Source organism: Manis javanica, chromosome 17 (genome assembly GCF_040802235.1).
Source record: "Manis javanica isolate MJ-LG chromosome 17, MJ_LKY, whole genome shotgun sequence".
NCBI classification, from domain to species: Eukaryota; Metazoa; Chordata; class Mammalia; order Pholidota; family Manidae; genus Manis; species Manis javanica.
Window position 1 is genome coordinate 62,220,017 of NC_133172.1, and position 20,456 is coordinate 62,240,472.

General features: G+C 52.4%; 1 long non-coding RNA gene across 3 annotated transcripts in view; it reads right to left on the reverse strand.

Annotated features, from left to right (window-relative positions):
• Window positions 1–377: 377 nt before the first annotated feature.
• Window positions 378–20,456, reverse strand: part of LOC108394489 (uncharacterized) — a 32,599-nt gene continuing 12,520 nt past the window's right edge. Inside the window, exons 3-4 of one of the 3 annotated variants that reach the window (XR_012126569.1) lie at window positions 6,375–6,552; window positions 378–767 (exon numbers count right to left, since the gene is read on the reverse strand). This is a non-coding gene — a long non-coding RNA (uncharacterized lncRNA). Of the gene's footprint in view, window positions 768–2,184; window positions 3,090–6,374; window positions 6,553–20,456 lie in introns of those variants that run through there. The other 2 variants (XR_001852452.3, XR_012126568.1) reach the window with 2 other exon arrangements.

Here is a 20,456-nt window from a genome sequence, read left to right on the forward strand (position 1 = left end):
GTGCCCACCCACTGATTCCAATGCAGAGTCATGGTTGAGAGCCATTAATGTCATCTGCTCCACTACTGGTCTGGTACAGTGGTTCTCAGTGGGGGCACTTCTACCCTCCAGGATGGGTGGACCAGGCTTCGGGCTATTCTGATCATCATGACTCAGAGTGGGATGCTTCTGGTATCCAGTGGGTTGAGAAAGAACAGCCCCTCACAACAGGAAGTTATCCGACTCAAATGTTAACAGCAGCAAGGGTTGACAAACCCTGTGTAATTTCTCGTGAACGCCTGACACTGAGAGAACATAGCTAATGGCATAAGCCATGTTTCTATCATCTTCTCATCTCTGTGGGATTTCCATGCTAAGGGCCATATAATGCCTCTGATGTAGGGTGCCTTTTTTGACTTTCTGGACCAGTAAGCCAGAAAACAGTAATGTCACAATGTTTAGCAGCCACATTAAAATGAAATACCAAAAAGCCAGTGACATTAATTTTAGCCATCTGTTTTATTTAACCCCATACATCCAGGATACTTCATTGTTTTGGTACTAAGTCTTTGAAGTACAGCGTGTGTTTCGTGCTTTCAGCACACTTTGATCTGGATGAGCCACGTTCGTGTGCTCAAGAGCAGCTCGTGCCCGGTGGTGGCTCCTGGGATGGCACAGCTTCTGAGTTGCCTTTTGCACACTTGTATAGAAGTCTGCAAGACTGCAGCTAAGCAATTCTTCCCCGGTAAAGAGTTTCCCATCTGACTCTCCCCATGCTGCAATAAGCCCTATGCAGACAAACAAAAAAATACCATTTTCCATTTAGCTCTTTTTCTCCTATGACGTTCAGCCTAGTGCCTGCCACACAGTGGGTACCCAAAAAGCGTCTGTCACAGGACTGCTTTTTCCTGACGCCTGACTCCCAGCTTATCCTAACCAAGTGCTGCTAACTAACAGACAGTAAATATCTGTAGAACAGACGCATAATCTTATGGAAGCTCTTCTCCCATTCCTGACCTTTCCACCCATATGGGGTGCTCTCTGCTCACTCAGCCTGTGGGTGGGTGGTGGGGCTTATCTGAGGGTGAAGATGGGCAGAATGAACAAGGCAAATGGGCCCCATCCTTTCTCCCCTGAGAGTAAACTGCCCTCAGGAGGCACACAGTCCACTTTGCTCTCAAGGGTCTGGGGCCACGGTGGCCCAGAGCCCCCACTGGCTGGCCGGGCGGGGCGATTGCTCACCGTGGATATAAGCCTCAGCCTCCAACAGAGTTCTTCCAACAAATGTTTGGGCTTCTCTCTGCCTCATCCCACCATTCCCCAAATGCTTTGGAATTCAGGCAATCTCTCAGTTTTGCTGAGAACCCCGCTGAGGGGCAGAGAAGAGATGTGAGCTCCCCAGGCATGAAATTATGTCTCAAAGGGTCTCATGGGAGCGCCCAGATCTCAGTTTGGGGTGCAGGGGCTGTAGCTCAGCTCATGAGAAAAATGCTAACTGGAAGCACATCTCCTCACTCTGGAAGTGCCTCTGCAGACAAGGACCTCCCTGAAGAATCAAAGGGAAAGGCAGTCTTTATACCGCTGTGGACGAGACCCAGGGGTTCCATTTTTAATCTCCACAACTTCCCAGAGGGACAGGGAGGCCGTTCAAACTGCAGACTTGACCTCTGGATTTATAGGTTTTCAAGTGAGTTGTATCCCATCTCCTCTGGCAAGGGCGCTCCCTGGAGGCTGGAGTTGTGGGGATGGGGGGATGGGGAGGAAGGAGGAGGCGGGGTGGCAGATGGACACTGTGAGAAACAGGAAAAGTCCTTCCAGCTCCATTAAGAGCAAGTGGTTGTCTTTCCCAGCAGCAGAAATTCTCCACGGGCCCCATAATTTATACCATAGAGCCGAGCTCGGTCTCAGCTCAGAGAGGCTGCGTTAGGCAGGACCACGCGATGGTGATGCGTGTGCAGGTGTGCGTGTGCATGTGCTTGTTCGTGCGTGGTGGAGAAGCTGGAGGGCAGCGGAGCCTGGGGCATCAAGAGTCCCCATCACTGACTCTTCGTCTGCCCGCAAACTGAGTGGGATCCTCTGCCCGCAAACTGAGTGGGATCCTGCCGGCACCCAGCACTTTCTCCACCCCCAGCCCCACGGCCACCCTCACGGTTCTCAGAGTACTTCCCAAGTCTTTGTTTTCATTAGCAAAGCAATATGCAATAATAGTTGTTAAAATAATTGTATTTCTGTTTTTACATCTGTAAAGATTAAGTTAAACAGTATGAAGCCCATTAAACTATTTCATGACACGCTGCCGTAAATTGCCCCTCATTCCCACTGCTACTATTATTCCAGAGTAAACTTCAGAGATCGGGCGGCTGCCATGAAGGGTTATTTATAGCTGCTCATTCATCAATAAAAAACTTCAAAAGGAATCTGTTGCTTTTCTATTGGGAAGCCAAAGAAAACTCACATAAAGACGGCCCTGTTAAGAAACAAAGCGGAGGCGACCGCAGGACATTTCGTTAAGTAAAATTCTGATTTCTAACAAATACCATGTCGCAGAAAGAGATTGCTGGCAATGTGAATCCATTTAAGCGGCTCAGTTCCCATTGGATAGTTAAAATAAGCTGTTAAACAGTTGTATTTACATTGGCTTCAAAGGGCCCGGGCCTCCTCGTTGGGGTTTAATAGTGTAACAGGTTTGTGATCTGGACGTTGAAGGCAAGTCTTTTCATCTTAAGCAAGCCCAGAGGACAGCCTCATCCCCAAGCCCAGTGCTTATGTTTGAACCTACAGTTTTCTTGGCTTTTAGCGTGAAACTGGACTGGGGGTTGGAGGAAAATCTCCTGTAATGGGATCACCATTTATTCCCAAGTCCTTGTTCTTGGGACCGTCCTTAGAAGCAGGAATTACTGGCTCCGTTTTGTAGATGAGAAAGCTGAAGGCAAGTGAATTTCAGGCCATATCTGACAAGCTGTGCTAAAAAACATGGCCCTTCTTCACGACCCCGCCTTTGGCAGCATCTTAGGATTGTAGGGATTCATTTGGTATCAGGTCCTGAAGCATGACAAGATGTAGCCATTTGCGCACTCCCAGACAACACCGCCACCAAACACCTGGCGTACCTGTGAGCACAAAAATGCCAGTGGAGACATGCTGGTGATGGGTGCCCTGGCACCTCTGTGCATTCCCATGCCTCAGTCCTGGACGGTCCTGGGGGGCACCCTGCTGGGTAGCCGGGTAGGCGGTGGAGGTGAGTTGTTGGAAGGACTCTGTGTGGGGACAGCTTGTGCTTCCGGAGGCGGAGGTTGGCATGCTGGCAGTGACAACAGTCACGAGCATTCACAACTATGGGGCGCCTAGCATGTGCCGGGAGCCCTGCCAGGTGGCAGCACTACAGGCCTTCGGTTGTTTACTCCCCCCAGCCCTGTGATGTAAGCACTCCCCATTTTACAGACAAGGGCGTTGAGGCCAGTGAGTTACCTTGCTCAAGGTTACCCAGCTGCGAGGTGGCAGTGCTGGGACTGAGCTCAGAACAGGACTTGGGACGCTGCATGGGGGCAGGACAGGGCCGAGGCACCGATGCAGGTTGCTCACTGCACAGAACAGGCAAGGCTGGGCCGAGGCTGCCAGCAGCCAGCCCGCCTGCTGTCTTGCTGAGCATGCTGGTGAGGCGCCTCTGAGTTCCAGGGGGCCCAGGGGCCAGCCTATGTGGGCTGGGAATCTGGCTTTGCTGCTTGTTGGCCAGTTATTCCACCTCTGGGAGCCTCAGCTTTCTCATCCCTCAAGTGGGTAATAGCACCAGGGCGGTGGTGGGGATTAGGTGGGATGAGGTCATCTACCTGCAGCGGCTGGCACAGCATGATCGTCTACACGGCGAGCAGTGCTTGAGCTACAGGGCAGGACCAACGCCACCAGCCTCATGCACAGAGGGCCATGCATCCAGTCCAGCAATGCTCCAAGTGGGAGCTGTATGGCCCTCATTCCACCAGTGAGCCATCTGGGCCACAGAGAGGTTGGGAAGCTGGCCCAATATCACACAGCTCTGAGCGGGAGAGCTGGGAGGCCGGCCCTGGAGCCCATTCTCTTCCCGCTCTTCCCACCCATCTCTTCAGCAGGTTCTCAGCAATTAGGGAGGGAATTGGCACCACCCTTCAGAGAGCACGGACATGGCAGAGATGAGAGCTGGTGCTTATTCTGGGTGCATTTTTCACACCTCTCAAGGGGCACCACCCACAAGTGTTCTCAGAGTTGAGCTCTAGACTGTTGTCCAGGGGCTGCTCCCCATGTGACCCAGAGATGCCGCCTACGTGTGGCTTAGGGACTGGGACCTGGATCCCGTCCAGGGCTGCCTACCTGGGCGGCTGGCCCTGAGTGGGACTGGTGCTCCCTGCACTCAGCAGCCTGTATCAAAAGGGAGTTGGCCCCCGTGATGGCTGGGGACTGTCCAGGTGTAACACATTCAGTCCTTTGCCATTTGAGCTCAGAGGGGCCCCGATCATGTACGTCCGACCACAGAGCATTCTTCAGTGACCACACAGGTGGCCCTCTTCTGGAGAAGCCCCTTAGACTTCTCATGAACAAGCCAGGGGAACCCCAAGTTCCCCCGTCATGACCCAGAGTGTGGGAAGGAGGCTGGGTAGCCAGAGATGAAAGAAAACGGGAGTCTGTACACCAACGCTAAGCAGACTGAGTGGACAAGGACCCTTAGCTCCCCCTCACGGCCATCGGCAGACTCTTGACTCGTGTACCCTTGACATGTTTTACAGGAACTTAGACCCCAGCAGACGGGCCACCTGTTCACAAGCACACAGACCCCAGACCAGGCGGAGCAAGAAGACTGAGGACTAAGGTTCCCGAAACAGTCCCCTGTCACCTCGCCACTGGCCATCGGAAGGATGGACACACCTCTCCAAATTTCCTGTAATTTTACCTTTAAACACCCTGCTCGTAAACCGATAGCATGTTTGGCGCAGTGAGCACTACCTGCCCGCTCTCCTTGCCTGGTGCCCTGCAGAGAGGCCCTCTTTCCTTCACTGCATCCCCAGGGCCACGGTCAGCTTTGCTGCAGGTCAGGCGAGGGGACCCAGGCCTGTTTGGTTAGAGAACACTTCTGGAGTCCAGACTGATTCTCAGGCCATGCACTTTGCTTTGTTCACAGCCCGAGGCAGGGCCCACCTTGGAACAGGGCGGACCACTGTGCTTCTGGCTGGGAGCTGCTTTGGGTCCCCACAGTTGGCTGCATGGGAAACTTTGAAGGGTGTCTCTGACAGGGGGTGCAGACAAGAACGAGATGGAAGTGCTGCCATTTGCAGTTTTCTCTAATTTCCTTCATGCAGTCAACGAGAACAGGTGACTACAAAGACTAGCCCCACTTACGGCATGGAGAGCTGGAGCCGCTTCCCGGCCTGTCTGTGGAGGCCTGTGCTTGTGGGACGGAGGAGAAGCCACGCCCAGCCTGGCTGGCACCCCTGCTTGTTGAGTGGGGACCTCTCCTTAGCCCCTTCTTAGCCTTGGACAAACTCAGCTGCCTTTTGGATTTGCCAACCATCTCGCACTGTTTTTAATGTGCTTGGGGTTTGATAAACCCGAAAACACATTTGCCGATCCCCTGCCCCCTTCGTTTTAAACCCATGTGGATCTTAAGAGGAATTTAATCCATGTGTTTCTGATTCATTTGCTCTTAACTCATCAGAACCTTCTTTCAGAAAAGCTATATGATGTCCAAGGAGCTTTTGGAGTGGGGTTTTAAATCTTTTAAACTCTTTCCTTCCCAGCTTTGAAATGAGATGCTGCCTTTTCGCCAAGCATCAGTGAACTCCCAGGCTGAGCAAAGGCCCAGGTCTGGCTTACGGTCAGGGAGCTGTGACCCCCAGCGGGCTGCGCCGTGGCAGAGCCCTCCTCCTTCAAAGACCTGCCAGACCCCCACCCCAGATCCAGGACTGGTGTCCAGGACCCTTGTCACTGGCTGGGAGGGGCCAGTAATGATGCAACCCCTTCCCCTTTCAGGATTTGTCTAGACTGCCTGGACAAGGGCAGCCAGAGGACATTTCAGGGGAATGTAACTTACGAATGACTCCTGGTTCATAAAGTCTGAATTATGATGGAAAGTTTAGGACATACCCAAGGGTGGAGAAAGCCCCCAGGTACTTACTCACCAAGCTTCAGTGAGGACCAGCTCAGTACAATCTTGGTTCTGAAGTGAAATCTGGGCTTCATGTAATTTCATTCTTAACTATTTCAGTATTTATCTCTAAATCATAAGCAAGGACTCGTTAAAAACCTGCAAGACCTTGATCACAAATGAATAACAAATTCCTCTGTCATGGACTATTGTATCAGTGATGATTTCCCCCTTATTTTCTCGTAACTTTTTGACAATTGGGTTCTTTGCATCAGGACCTAAGTACCTGCATCTGGCAGCTGTGCCGCAGAGGCCGCTCGGTCCTTTGGTTTGATTGCTCTCACCTTTGTCTTCTTTTCCTTTCAGCAATTTGTGTGCGGCGCAAACAGGTCCTTCACCACGTGGCAGAGCCCTGCTTTGAATTCCTGCGATTATGCCCTTGGATTTAGCACATTTCTCTTCCCCTACAAAACACAATTTCTTAAGGTGAATGGATTGAAAACTACTTCAGTCAATCCTGTTAGAACTTATTTTACATTTTGATAGGCTTACATTTCCTCCTTCTACCTTGAAATATCCCCTTTTGGCCCTGCCTAGAACTCCATTCTCTGGGTTTATTTCGCACACACACGTTTTATTTATGTGGACCCAGTTATAAGACAGCCAATGTTGCACAGGCAGGACTCTGTTCCATCATGTAGGAAACCCGACCGGAAGGAGGAAAAAGCAGAGACATCCTGACAATGAACACCACTAAAGTGTGCTTTCCCGGGGTTCACTTGTAGGTGATGCGTGGATGCAGACACGTCCCTGGGTGACCCAGGGAGGAAGCTTTTCCCTTCCCGTTCCCTCCCACGCCACCTGCTACATCGAGGGGAGTACGTTTCTAACACCTGGCAGTCCTCTCGTTTCATGAGGACAGACCGAGGCCTCGGCAGGGAGCCTTAGGCGGCTGACACTGGCTTTGTTTTTATTTTACCTACTTTTAGTTACAACCTACTTCTTGAGAACAGAGGGTTTTCCATAGCTGGCATCCTTTACTGTACTTTTACTAAAAATTAAACTGAGAAGTGTGGGCCCACCTGAAGGGGGATGCTCACTGGGCGGCGGCCCAGGGCGCGGCCACGGAGGCCCCACACTCACGGGCATGGCTGACGGCCCGCAGGCAGGGCCGGGCCGGGGAGGGGCCTGCGGGCGGCACCGACGAGCTGGGCTCGGCCCCCTCGCTGCACAAGGCCTGTGCGCACAGGCAGAGCGGCCTCCACTCGGGGCAATCCGCTCGCCTCCCGCGCAGAGGGGAGGTGCCCTGCCCTGAGCGCCCGCCTCGCCTCGCCCGCAGGGCTTCGGGGGCGCAGCCGAGGGGCGGCGTGTCAACGCGTCTGTAGACGGCAGTGTCCGTCCCCACGCCGCCGTCTCCGGCCTCCCTTCCTCCTCCTCTCTTCTTGGCCCTCCACGCACTCAGCATTTTTCTGGAACCGTACGAGGAGGTGACATGAAAGCAAGCTCGGCTCCGTAGAGAGCGGGTGTCTGCAGGGCACCAGGCGCCGGCCACCTGCGCTGGGGCCCCTCCTGCCGCTCTGGTCGGGCCGCACCCCCGGGCCCCAGCGATTGGCCCAGCACCAGACATGTGACCCCCTGCCGGGCCAACCAGAGCCCTCGATGGGCTTCTCTCTGGATCTCTGGGGATGGGAGGGAGCCCGCAGGTGCTGCCGCTTTGCAGGTTCCCCGGCTCCCCAGCATTGTCACCGGAAGCCCCCGGCGGCCCGCTGCGCGGATGGCTGGCCCCGCTGGCGCCTTGCCGTTGGATAAGCTCACCGAGTGCTTTCCTGTTTACCGCTTCTCCCAGCCTCCCTTTGCCAGGGTCAAGGATCACCGACCCATCAGCTCGGTGATTTGCTGAGCACCTGCCGGGATCGGGACACCCGCTGCAGGAGGGGGCAAACACGCGAGGGAGATGGGATTTCTGTACCAAAGTGGGCGACACTCAAGAGTCGCTATCCGTTTGATGAGGACACAGAGGCCCCAAGCGAGGGTAGGTGGCTTGCCCGAGGGCTCTGAAGGATTCGGAGGAAGCCGGAGGCGGGGCCATACCTCGGCGGTTCCCTGTCGGGGCCCCGCTGCAGCCTGCTGCCCCTCTGCGGTGTTTGAGAAGAGCTCGCCGTGGGACTGTTCTCTCGCCTGCTTTCCACCCCTTAGCTGAGCGGGCTTGGGCTGTCCCTCAGTGTCCCCCGCCATGAAACAAAGGACTGCTTACAGAGGGCTCCGGCTTGGAGCCTACGGCAGGGGACGTGCATGCCAGTCTTGGCTCTCTGCTTTGCTTCGGCTATATTTTCAAGCCCGCTGAACCTCACAGATCTTATCCTTGGGCGCAGTCTGAACAGCCTAGTCGCTTATTGCCTTATGCCTGGCACGCTTTCTATCTTCCTGGCTCCTGGAGACTGAATCTGCAACCCCTGGGATATGTATGCAAAATCTTACATACTTTACAGTCTTGACATTCCTTTGGTTATATCTTACTCCTTAAAAAAATACATAAATATATATATATAGGTACAACATACACAGAGTTTACACATGTGCGCACAATTTTGATCACCTGTCAGTTCGTTCTGTGGAGTATTTCCTCTCTTTGGGATGTCCCCCGTCCCAGTCAATCCCTTACCTTAGATGGAACGACTATTTTGACTTGGCACCATGACTATCTCTATTCCTATCATATAAATGGAGTCACACAGTGTAGACTCTTCAGCTGGACGCTTTCTGCAGCATTGTGATGCAAGGTGCATCCACATGGCCCTAGGGGCCACAGGCTGCTCCTTTCTCCCCGCAGTGTCATGCTCCCCAATAGACTGCACAGTCCATCCCCCATGAACAGGCCACGGTCTGCTAGCTTGCCAGGTGTGCAGGCTATTTTCAGTTCTCAGTTACTGTGAATAAAGTTGCTGTGAGCCTTCCTGCACGTGCCTTTGTGAAGGACACAAGCCCTCATTTCTATTGAGTGTGTGCTCAGGAGAGGGTCAGGGGCTGCCATGGGGAGGCACATGCATGTTTAGCTTGGGAAGCTCTTGCCAGACAGCGTCCTGCTGAGGCGGGTCCCCTGCTCCTTCATTTCCTACTCTTTTCAGAGGCGCTGCATGTGCACAAGCGTCCTTCTTTTTCTCCATTAATACCTGGCATACAGTAGGTGTGCAGCAAATGCAGTTAGTATTGGGGGTAGTGAATACAGAACAAACCCCCTTCCCATCACACCATCGTTGCAGGCAGGGCCAGCATCATTACTGCCATCACAGGGGACACTTGTGACCTGCTTGTTGCGTACTGATTGCCTCTCATCTTCCCACAGCCCCACATGCAAAGCTGGCATCATCATGCCTACCCTGCAGGTGGCAAAGCTCCCTGTAATGAGTTGTTTTGTCCCCTCCATTCCCAAGGGGTGGAGCTGGGATTCAGACCTGCTGAGCCCGAGCTGTCATCAGCCTGTTGGCTTCTGAGCGCCACTCCAGGCTTTGGTGCTTCCGGCAGCCCATTTCTCAGGCAGCTCTCAGCAGCCTCCCTGTGCCCTGGCATGGTTTCCAGTGACAGGCACATTTCTAGACAGTTTGGCCTCTCTTGGGGAGTCTCCAGGGGCTCTGGCTGTTTATAAATGGCCCTGGGGCCTTTTCCTTTACTGGCCTCTATTGACAAATAAATGGCTGACTCACAAGAGTAAAAACTACTTCTGGTTTAGAGCTGTGTAGAGTTATTAAAAGTTTGTTGTGTCTACTCACAACAGCCACAGCCTAAGATGAGGCAGCTCACTTGATTGTAGGACAAATAGAGAAGTATTTCCCCTCCTGACTCAGTCGCTGTCACAGTGACAGGGCTCACAGGTTCCAGGGGACGGTGTCCCTCTGGTGTCACGGCAGGGCAGTGGAGCACTGGGTTTGGAGCTGGGAGACCTGGCTGGGTGCCACTGCACCATCATTTCTCAGCTGTGTGACCCTGGGCTAGTCACCTAACCTCCTTGAGCCTTGTCCGTCCCCGGCTGGTAAAATGCAAATCTAAAGCCTTGACTCCCAGGATTGTCAGGACGAGAGAGCAAACTCAAGCTTCAAACAAGCTGCCAGAGTGAACGCTTGGAGCTGGGAAGGGCTGGCCTGATCTGAGCTGGGAGAGGAGGGCCGATCAGATCACAATAGCCTGTTAAGGAGTAGGGACGCTGTGGTTTGGCGATGCCAAGTGTGTGGCATGTGTTCTGCTGCCTGCCCATCCTGTGCCCCTGGCAGACATTGCCAGTCGATCACAGTGTTTTTCCTGCTGGGGCTGGAAATGGAATCATGCAGTGGGACCTCTTGTGGAATCCCTCTTGGGAGGTGGCCTCAGGCAGCCAACTGGCAGGGCAGGTAAACCCTACTCGCAGCGCTTGCTGAAGATCGGCACCCCCTGGATGACGGGCAGTGCTCCCCTGGGCATCCCTAAGGTGGCTGAGGTGGGACGTCAGGCATGATAAATGCATTTGCGTTGACAATGCCGAAACATATTTCCTTTCACTCCTCACTGAAGACCTGACTGTGTGCCAGGAAGCCTCTGGCTGACCTGCTATCTTACCCCTCCCCACCTCCATCCTTAGCAAAGAGACACAAGCCTCAGCTCAGAGCCTGCAGGCAGCCAGGTGTCCGGAGAGACGCTGAGAAGCATGGCTTGCTTTCATGGCATTGATTTCCAAGGCTACCTTCTCTTGAGGGCCCCCTCTATGGGTTTCCCATTTAGATTAGGGACATGGAGTTTCCTTATGAAGTGAGTCTTCTTAGGTGAAAGTGAGTCCGTTTGGAGAAGCACGCCTGAATGACAGCACCGGGAGGGTGCCTGCTGAAGCGCAGGAAGGCAGGCTGCAACGGCTCTGGCTGCGGGGCCGGCCGCACAGCAATCTCCGTGGCCTGGGGAATTCAGTCTTCAGCTCTGGGCAGGGCAGCCTGGGGGGCCTGTTGCCAGACCCCATGGCAGCCGGATGGGAGCAGCAGTGGCTCTTGAGGGGATCCAGAGCAAGATGGGTGCACAGGGGGTGGGAAGAAGTGGGGCTTTACTGTGAGTGGTGCGGAGTGAGGAAGATCAGGGGGTCCTAGATGTCACCTAGGACTGGTGCCTTGGTGACGAGTTACCAGGACATGCCACTGGCCGCACACCGAGCACACCTGTCCTGAGCTTCTGAGCCTCCACAGAGTGCCACAGGCTGCCGCCCCCGGATCAGACATGGCTCACGCAAGCAGCCCTCTGCCTCCTGGCACTGATATGACCACCCCTATTTTATTGTCGAGGTGTTAGAGACTACAGTCGATGGGTCTTCGGGAGCAGAGCTGTCTCAAATCGAGACCCCCTGCCTCCTAGGCCACGTGCCTGTCCTAGGATGCTGTGGGGCAGCAGCATGGCTGAGCTCTTGGCCTGGGGAGGCACTTCTGTCTCTGTTTTTGTCTCTCATAGTCTCCTGCTCCTGAGACCAAAGAGTCGAGAGTTTCTCTGCTGGGCTGTGTCTGAGGGATGGACTTTTACAACTGTGGTGAGACAGTGTTTAACATGTCAGAGACAGAAATGGCCATCTGAGAGGCTGAAATGATATGTTTTGGCCCCATCTCTAACCTTTGGAATGATGCCCAGCTTCCGACAGTTTCTGATGCTGTGTGGGGGAAGGAAATCTTGTGCTGAAGAAAAGCACATTGCTTTTGTTCAATGTTCTATTCTCCCTTTTCACATCTTTCATTTCAAGAGCCCACAGACTCCGTGTCCCATGATATTCCTTACTACCTCCAAGTGGACACCCAGGTGGTCAGACCTGCACGTTCTTTCCAGGAAGGCATGAGGAGGAAACCGTTTTCTGAGAAACAGCTCCTCCTACTTCTAAAATACTCATGCTTCCTTGCAAGGAAACATGTCCCAGAGGGACTTGCACAAACCCTTTCAGTTAAGCCCTTTTTATCAGGAAGGGATCTTATCCCCTCTGCAGGCAATTTGTAGAAAACAGACATGTTCTGTGATTCACAGAAAACCCTCGCTGCAGATTAGTTGGCTCTTAGAGAACATGTCACCACAGATCACATTTAAAGTTCTATTTAGAATCTTGGAATCTGAATCAGATGCAAAACATGGCTTAATTAGATAATTAACACCGCCCCCCCAAAACCCTGCTTTTTAAAAAATTCAGCACCATATTATTTAAAGAACAGTTGGTTAAATCCATTGAAAATCAGTATAATGGGTTATTTACAGGAAAAACTAGCTACATGCTTTTCTTTTATTCTTTTGAACAGTATGTTGTATTTGACATGAATATATACAATTTTGGTTTGAACTACTAGGTGACTCAGATTACTGGACAGAAAGAAAATATAGCTTTGTCAGGCCACTGGGAGACTGGAGTCACTATGACTCTGAGCCTCAGTCTGTTCGTTGTAACACAAAAAATGTGGACTAAGTCATCCTCCCAATGCTACTATTTAATTAGAAGAAAATTAAAACCCAGAGGAACATAGATTTATACCATGATTAGTTAGAATGGTGCTGTCCACCAGAGGTTTGGGCGACAACAAAAATACAGTACAGCATGTGTCTGCTCTCCCGTAAGGTAGCTGCTGGCCACAGGTGGCTTTGAGAACCTGAAATGTAGCAAGGACAATTGAGGAGCTGGGTTTTAAATCTGGTTTAGTTTTAATTCATTTACTTTTAAGTAGCCACAAGTGGCCAGTGGCTGTGGTGCTGGCAGGGCAGGCTTACAGATCTGCAAACTGGTAAACAGGCAGGTTGTGTTCCCCCATGGAGCCCAGTTTTCTTATCAAAAAAAGGAGATGTTTGGATAGATTAGAGCTTCTTAAAATTTTCCCCCAGAAAACAATGTCACAGTCAGGGTCCAGCCACACCAAGTATTTTAAAGGAAGGGACTGAATGCAGGGAATCAGGTATTTACAAAACCTCCAGGGAGTCTGGCAAGTGGCAATCAGGAGTGGTTGTATCCAGCTGCCAGGTGTGTCTTGTAAGTGGAACGCAAAGCCTCAGTAAGTTGGTACTCCTGTTCAGAGGCCAGAACACTGCAGGAAACCACTGCTCCCAGGCCTGGGTGGTTGGCAAGGGAGCACAGGCGGCCGCAAACACTTACATTTGCTGAAGCCCACACACCCTCTGTGTCTGCCAGAGAAACAAGATGGCTCTGCCTTCCAGACCTTGTGTGAGAGTTTCTCATCAATAGAATGTATGCTGCACACAGAACTCTGGAGGCCAGAGGTCTGGAAGAAACACAGTTCTCTGTCCCCTAGCCCTGTGCTACAAGAGTGGAAATATACCCCCACCCACCCAACACATACACAACTAATAGCCAGCAAATGCTTCTAGCACCACAGGGTGAACAAGTGCCCACCTCGCCGTGCTCAGAGGTCTGAGGGGTACAGTGTGAGGTGGCCCTGCTCCAGGAAGAGACTAGCATCTGTTGTTCTGACTGCTCAGTGATTTTCCATGGGCACCACTACTTCCCCACACTCAGTCCATTTGGGTTGGGTGAGGTGCTTTACTTCTGTGTCCAGAAGTGGCCTTGGGATTCAGGCTAGCCAACCAGGTAATTCCCTCCACATGCTCCCTGCCACAGTGCTGGGGTCAGGGACGATATGGACCCATATAAATCAAGGAGACCCAGTGATCATGGGCCACTGAGAAAAGAATTTGTTTGGTTGGGAAGCTCAGAGAGAAAGGATGCAAGCCTGGAGCTTAGGCAGCCGTTATGCCTCTACGAGGGCAGTTCCTGCCTGAGAGTAGAGCCAACAGAGAGGAAAGCAGAGTTAAGGATGGTGCCATGGTCTCAGTGTCTGTGTCCCCACGCCCATCAATATGTTGAAATCCTACTCCCCAAAGGAGATGGTATTAGGAGGTGGGGCTTTGGGAGGTGATTAAGCCATGAGGATGGAGCCCTTGGGAATGGAGTTAGTGCCCTTATGGAAGGGAACCCAAAGAGCTCTCTGGCCCTTTCCACCCTGTGAGGACACAGCTAAAAAGAAGGTGTCTGTCTGCAACCCACAAGAAGGTCCTACCTGAATTCACTTGATTATTTTTCAAAAAGATCATTGGAAAGCAAGGTAGCAAATAGGTTATCAACCCTGATAATACTTGGTGCACTTCTCTACTTGAAGCGGATGTGACTCACTTTGCGAGGGCACCTGGAATATGCCTTCGGTTCTCTCCAAAGTGCAGAGGATGCAAATCTTCACTGTGGCTTATTGTTAGGAGAGAGCAAAAGCGAATCCAGGAGAATGATAATAAAATCGACTCCAGTGGTTTGCAAAGTACTAGCAACTGAGTTTCAAAAGACTGTCTGGGTAGCTTACTTTGTTTAAAATACTTCCTCCCTGTCCCAACAGCAAAATTAATATGAAAAAAACTTAAGCATTACAGATGGGTAGCAGATTTTGCATTTAAAAAATTTCCATTCAATTCACTTTCTGGGATTTTAAAACTGTAATTTAATACTAGCTATTTTTGTCCACTTTTATTTAAACATGTTCTTGTTTTTAAAAATTCTAGTGACATTAAATGTATAAAATAGAGAGTTGTCAGTCCCTGCTCTCAGGATAACCACACTGAGAGACTTTGGAGCATATTTACATGGGCATCCAGCAATGTATTATTATTTCTTTTTAAGGGAAAATGGGAATGGGCCACACTCCATGTTTCACGACTTCTCTGTCACTTGATGACGGGCTTTGGGCATTCTCCCTGCCTACCCACATGGGCGTCTCCCTCTTTAAGGGCTGCATAGGATTCTGTTGGATCGTACTTCACTTTACCAATGTCCTACTGGTGGACGTTCGGGACATTCCCAGTGATTCGCTATGACCAATGACACTACAGTGAAACTCCCTGTACAGTTATTTTTGCATATGTGGGAGAATGTTTCTCAAGATAAACTTCTAAAGAAGCATTGTAAGTCAAAGGGTAGGTACTTCTTGAGAAAATCTTTCTTGGATATGACCATAATGCCCTTCGCCAAAGCTGTTCCCACTGGTTGGCCATGCCAAGTGGATTTCCTTATCTGTGCCCGGTTGACCACACTACACTTTTACAGGTACCTAGACTCATAGTTAATTTTCTTCTTAAACAGAATTTTTGGCTATGTCTAATTAATTCCAGCTGCTTTTATCATTAATAAATGAATGCAGACACAGCTGTTACACGTGCAGCTACTTCAGAGCTTGCTATACCTACATTAACGTACAACACCTCCGGCGTCTTCTTGATCGCACCATTAGTCCTAATCTTATAACCAGAGCAAATAATGCTGACTTAACTCTGCCCTGCCAAGCTTTTACATGCTAGCGGTGTAACCAGATGGCTCCTGGACATCTCCCGTTTCTACAGCCAAGGACTTGGTCATTCCTTTTCCTGTTTAATTCTTGGGACAAACAAACCCCTATTTTAAAATAATGGAACGATTATTGAGACCCCAGAGGAGCACTTTCTTTTTCTGGACAATGAGAGGTCACCCACGTGGAAGCTTTGTGCGGTACCCATGGAGTTGCCATATGGTTCTCTCAGAAACAAGGAAAAGGGGCTCTTTATCCAATATGGCTTCACTCTTCTAGGTGGCCACCCACAACCTGCCTCTGCAACTTTGCTCATACTGTGCTGCTTCTCTGTCCACCCAAATCCTAATCCCTCCCCAAATCTGCCATCCCTCCCCACCCTCGCCCGGGCTCCCCCGGCAGTGGGCAGAAGTGACTGCGTGCATCTTCCTTGCTGAGCTCTGACGGGGTATTTTCAGCCATGCCTTCCAGAGCCATGGTCCAGGGGGCACTGCTCCTGCACCCTGCGTCTCAGAGTGAAAGCCTGGCGATGCCCTGAGAGCAAGCAGCAGTCTGCTTGCAGGTTCCTTGCACACTTCCCATCTATTATAAAAACTGTGGGTCAAATAAGCGCTTTTTGTAGCCCCCCCTCTTGAAGTCCTAAGAGACAGGGTGAGTCAATCTTGGCTCATGGCATGAAAGCAGAAGACTTCTGGGAAAATTTATGTGAAACTTATGGGTGTTCTTCACAAACTGTCCCCCTTTACCTGTCTTCTTATCTTGAATGTGGCTGTGATGTCTGGAGCTGCAGCAGTCATCTCATGCCATGAGGCACGGCAGAGAAAACAAGACAGACATGGGCTCTGTCCACTGGCAGTGCTGCACCACCAACCACATTGCCTCCTCTAGACTTCTGGTAATGTGAGAAAATAAACTTGATTTTTAGAAGCCACCATGGTGGGTTTTCTGTTATATGCAACCAAATACATTCCTAATGGATAAAACTGGTTAATAAATGATGAAATATTCATACAACTGAATATGGCTAAGCCATTAAAGGGATGATATTGCTGTATATTTTTATTAACACAAAGAAGCCATATCTATTGCTAAGTGGGAAGAAAACAAGTTCCAAAAGAGCATTTGAAACTACTCAGGTACACGCAAGAACACACAGACACATACATCCCCACATTTATGTTCATGAATTTCTATTTGCAAGAAAGAAAATCTGGAGGAATAGCACCAAAATGTTACATGTGGGGAGATTTTAAAGTGTGCCTCACTTGCTTCTCTGGTGTTCTGAACACTCTGGATTCTCTGAACGTTATGACCCAAGAGGAAGCCATGAGAAATACAGTGGGAAAGAGGCGTTTCAGGGGTGAGCGAGCCCACGGTCACCACCACCCTTGCTTCCCAAACAGGCTGGAAGATGGTCTGTGAAAGTCCTGCTTGCTCTCCGTTACCTGCTGTCTTTAAATGCTCCGCACATTTCCCGGCAGCCCCTGAACAGCCAGATGTGCTCACTCCCTCCTCCTCCTTCTCGCTCCCTCCTTCCAGGCCGTCGCCCACAGACCCTGACCGGGTGCTTGCTGCTGGCCCCTGAATGCACAGGGGAAAGACCGTCGGGCCCCGGTGGAGCCTGGACTGGGGGAGAGATGCTGAGCGTTGTGATTGTGTCCTTCTGGTGCTCCGACGGAGAAGTGTGGACACCCTGGGGTGTGAAACAGGCCAGATCTTGGTTTGCAAAGTGCCCGGCAAACATGGGGCCTCGGGCAACACCCACAGTCATTTCACAATGCTGGGGCCGGCGAGTTCCAGCAAATGGGTTTAGCTTTCCCCTCGTGACCACAGGCCCACCAGGGTTCAGATTTCAGTGTCTGTCGGCCTTGTTACAATGCGCCCACGTCCTGGCCTGATTCTCCGTCTTCCCCAGGCTTAGTGCTGTTTGATTGTTCTCAGCCTTACAGGCTCCAAGCTTCTGCTCCTCAGCCCAGCACCTCAGTAGACCACGTGAGGTGCACCCGTACTTGCTGCCCCTGGCATCTGCCTTCTCAGCCCCAGGCTGGGACCTGCCCACCTGCTGGAGCGCCTGGCCGCTGCCCAGCATGCTCTCAGACTCGACAGTACTGCCTACTTCACCAGAATCCAGCCACTGAAGGTCACTGTACCCCCAACTCCAGCAGACCTTTCTAGAGGCTCTATCTGACCTATTTTATCAACAGCTTCCCAGCTCCAGTAAGCCCAGTCCTTCACCTCCCACCGTGTTATATTGGGACTGACATTTGCATGTTACTCCTTCCAGACCCATGCCAAGCAGGTGAGTGCAGAAACGGAGTCACAGAACGTCTGAACTGCCCCAAACCATACCAGGTTGCCAAAGCTCTTTTACCAACAGCCATTTGGAACCCAGGCACCTTAAAACTCATTTCAGGCAGCCAGCTCCCGTCACCTCCAGAACATACATTTGGCTAAAAGAAAAAAGCTAGCTCAGATCTCAAAAGATCTGATGGATGCTTGAGATGTGGGGAAGCAGAAGGCCTCAGTCCCCCAGAGGGGGGCCATCCTCAGCCGCAGACACCCTGCGCGGCTCCCCCTCCGCCGAGGCTCTCGGAGGAGAGGGCACCCCTGTTGGTCCTCTTCTGGCACCAGATGAACGCTGAGATGACGGAACAACAGGGCTCAGTTTCAGATTCGGGAACTGGAGTCACCGACAGAAAGCAGGCCGCTGGGCGCCAGCGCTGTGGTCTCGCCGGGGGTGGGGGGTGGCAGTGTCCTTAGTCATCAGTGGGGAGCCATGAGTGGGCGGTAGTCTCAGGCTGTTCATGGCTGCCCACCTCCTGGGGAAGCCAGTGGCACCAGGAGCCTGCTCTGTGTGCTGGTGCAACCAGACAGGCATGTGGGGATGGAAATCTGGGAGAGGCTGTGGGTCACACTGAGACTCCGACTGAAGGTGCCAGAGGCCAACCGGGGGCCTCCTGACAGCACGGGGAGGAACCCATCCACTCACCCAGCCTTGAGCGGGCTGGTCATCAAGAATATAATGATCAGCTGGTTGATGCCCTTCTGCACATGAGACATGGACTCGGGGAGCCCAGGGACCGTCCCAGACCCCCAGAGGGAGGGAGGCAGGTGGCTCCCCACGGGCACAGCTGTCCACCCTCCTCCACCCCGCGGCGCGCACAGTGCCACCGTGCTCACGCTGGCCTGTCATGCAGCACCTCTTGGCTCGTGGCCCTGATATGAGTGGCACCCCCTCCCAGACCCTGACCCCTGCCACATGCCGCCCAGGGGAACTTTCTGCGATGACGGGATGTTCCTGAGCCGCACCATCCCATGTGGTTGCCACGTGTGGCTGTTAAGCATTTAAAATGTGGCTGGTGTGACTAAAAAATGGAATTTTTAATCCCATCTGGGTTTAGTGATGTGAATGTGAATGGCCGCAGTGACCGGTGGGTCTGCCTCAGGCAGCAGGCCCCACCTCCCCGCCCTGCTCCCTCTCCCCCGTGCTGAGGCGGGAACCGGCACACAGGACCCGGCAGTATGTGGTGATTTTACTTCACTTCTCTTTCCCACTAACTTGGTTGGGTCCTATTGTACCATCCTCACACCTAAAAAATGAAAAATAATTCTTTAAAATAATCAAATATTCAGTTATTGCCCAAAAGTTTCCAACTCCCATATCTGTATCATCTACAACGGTAGCTATATAATCTGTTATTTATATGTATATCAACCATTATCTCTATCAATCATCTATTTCCATCCATCTACCCACCCTTGTATCTGTCCATCCATCCATCACCTTCCCACCCATCCATCCACCCACCCACCATCCATCCATCCATCCATTCATCCACCCACCCACCATCCATCCATCCATCCATCCATCCACCCATCCACCCACCCACCATCCATCCATCCATCTATCCATCACCCATCTTCTGAAGTCAGGACAGGCAGGGTCCACACCTTGCACATAACATCAGGCCTCCACTCTTTGTCACTTGTCTGTCTCTCATCCCCTGCTCAGTGACACTAGCAGACTGCAAGGCCTTCCTCTGGGTCCAGGCTCCTTCCCATTGCCCACACCGGCTCACCTGGGGAGGGCCGATGCCACCCACCCCAGGGCCCTGCCTGGACAGCCAGCAGGTGCCTGTCTGACTCCCTATCTCTCCATCAGTTGCTGAGCGTGGAGCCTGGCGCTGGCAGCCCGCAGTCTGATGTGATGCCCTCAGGGAGATCTCGGCACGTCGTCATGCTCACAGACCTGGCGCCAATCACCCGGCCCGGCCGGCTGCCAACTGGAGCTGCAAGCCCCACCGCCACACTCTGCGTGCCCAGACACGGCCAGGCCGCATCTAGAAGATCCTGAGCACACAGGAAGACAGCCCAGCTCTGGTCAGACTGGATTGAGCCCGACCTCCTGGAGGCTGGGAGCCGTTTTGGCACGGATGGCCCTGGCTGAAGTTTTCGGGGCTCCTTGCTGGGGAAAGCAGCCCTTTCCTGTGCAGCCTGGGGGTGGTGTTGTCACAGCTGGAGGGCAGATGCCCACTGAGAGCATCCGGGTGTTCTTTCCTCTTAGTTTCTACCTTTTCTGACTCCCCTGCCCCGTCTCACTCAAGCCTTCACCCAGCATGATCCAAAATAGTAGTAGTTATTATGGGCACAGAAGGCCTCCGCGTACCCTCCCGGGGGCTTCAGAGGGTCCTTACCATTCCTGTCTTACACAGGTGAACTGCTTGCCCCGCAGGCCTAGGTTCTTCCTGGACGGCAAGGCCCTGGGGGCCTGGGGGTGAGGGCAGGGCAGAGCCGCGGGTGAAGCCTGGCAGGGCCCTGCGGGGGCTATGGGGACAAGGCCCTCTCTGAAGGCCCAGTCCTTGGGCCGGACTGGGAGCCCCTCCCCGTCTCCCTGACCTCTCTCTCCAGTCTGCCTCCAGGTGGAAGAGCAGCTTCTTCTCAGGTTGCCCCTGCTGTGCCCAACCCGGGTGAATACAAAGCTGGCGGCCACCTCCCCCCAGACCTCCCGACCAAGCCTGATTCCATTACCTGAGAAAACACGAGCTTCCGCGCAT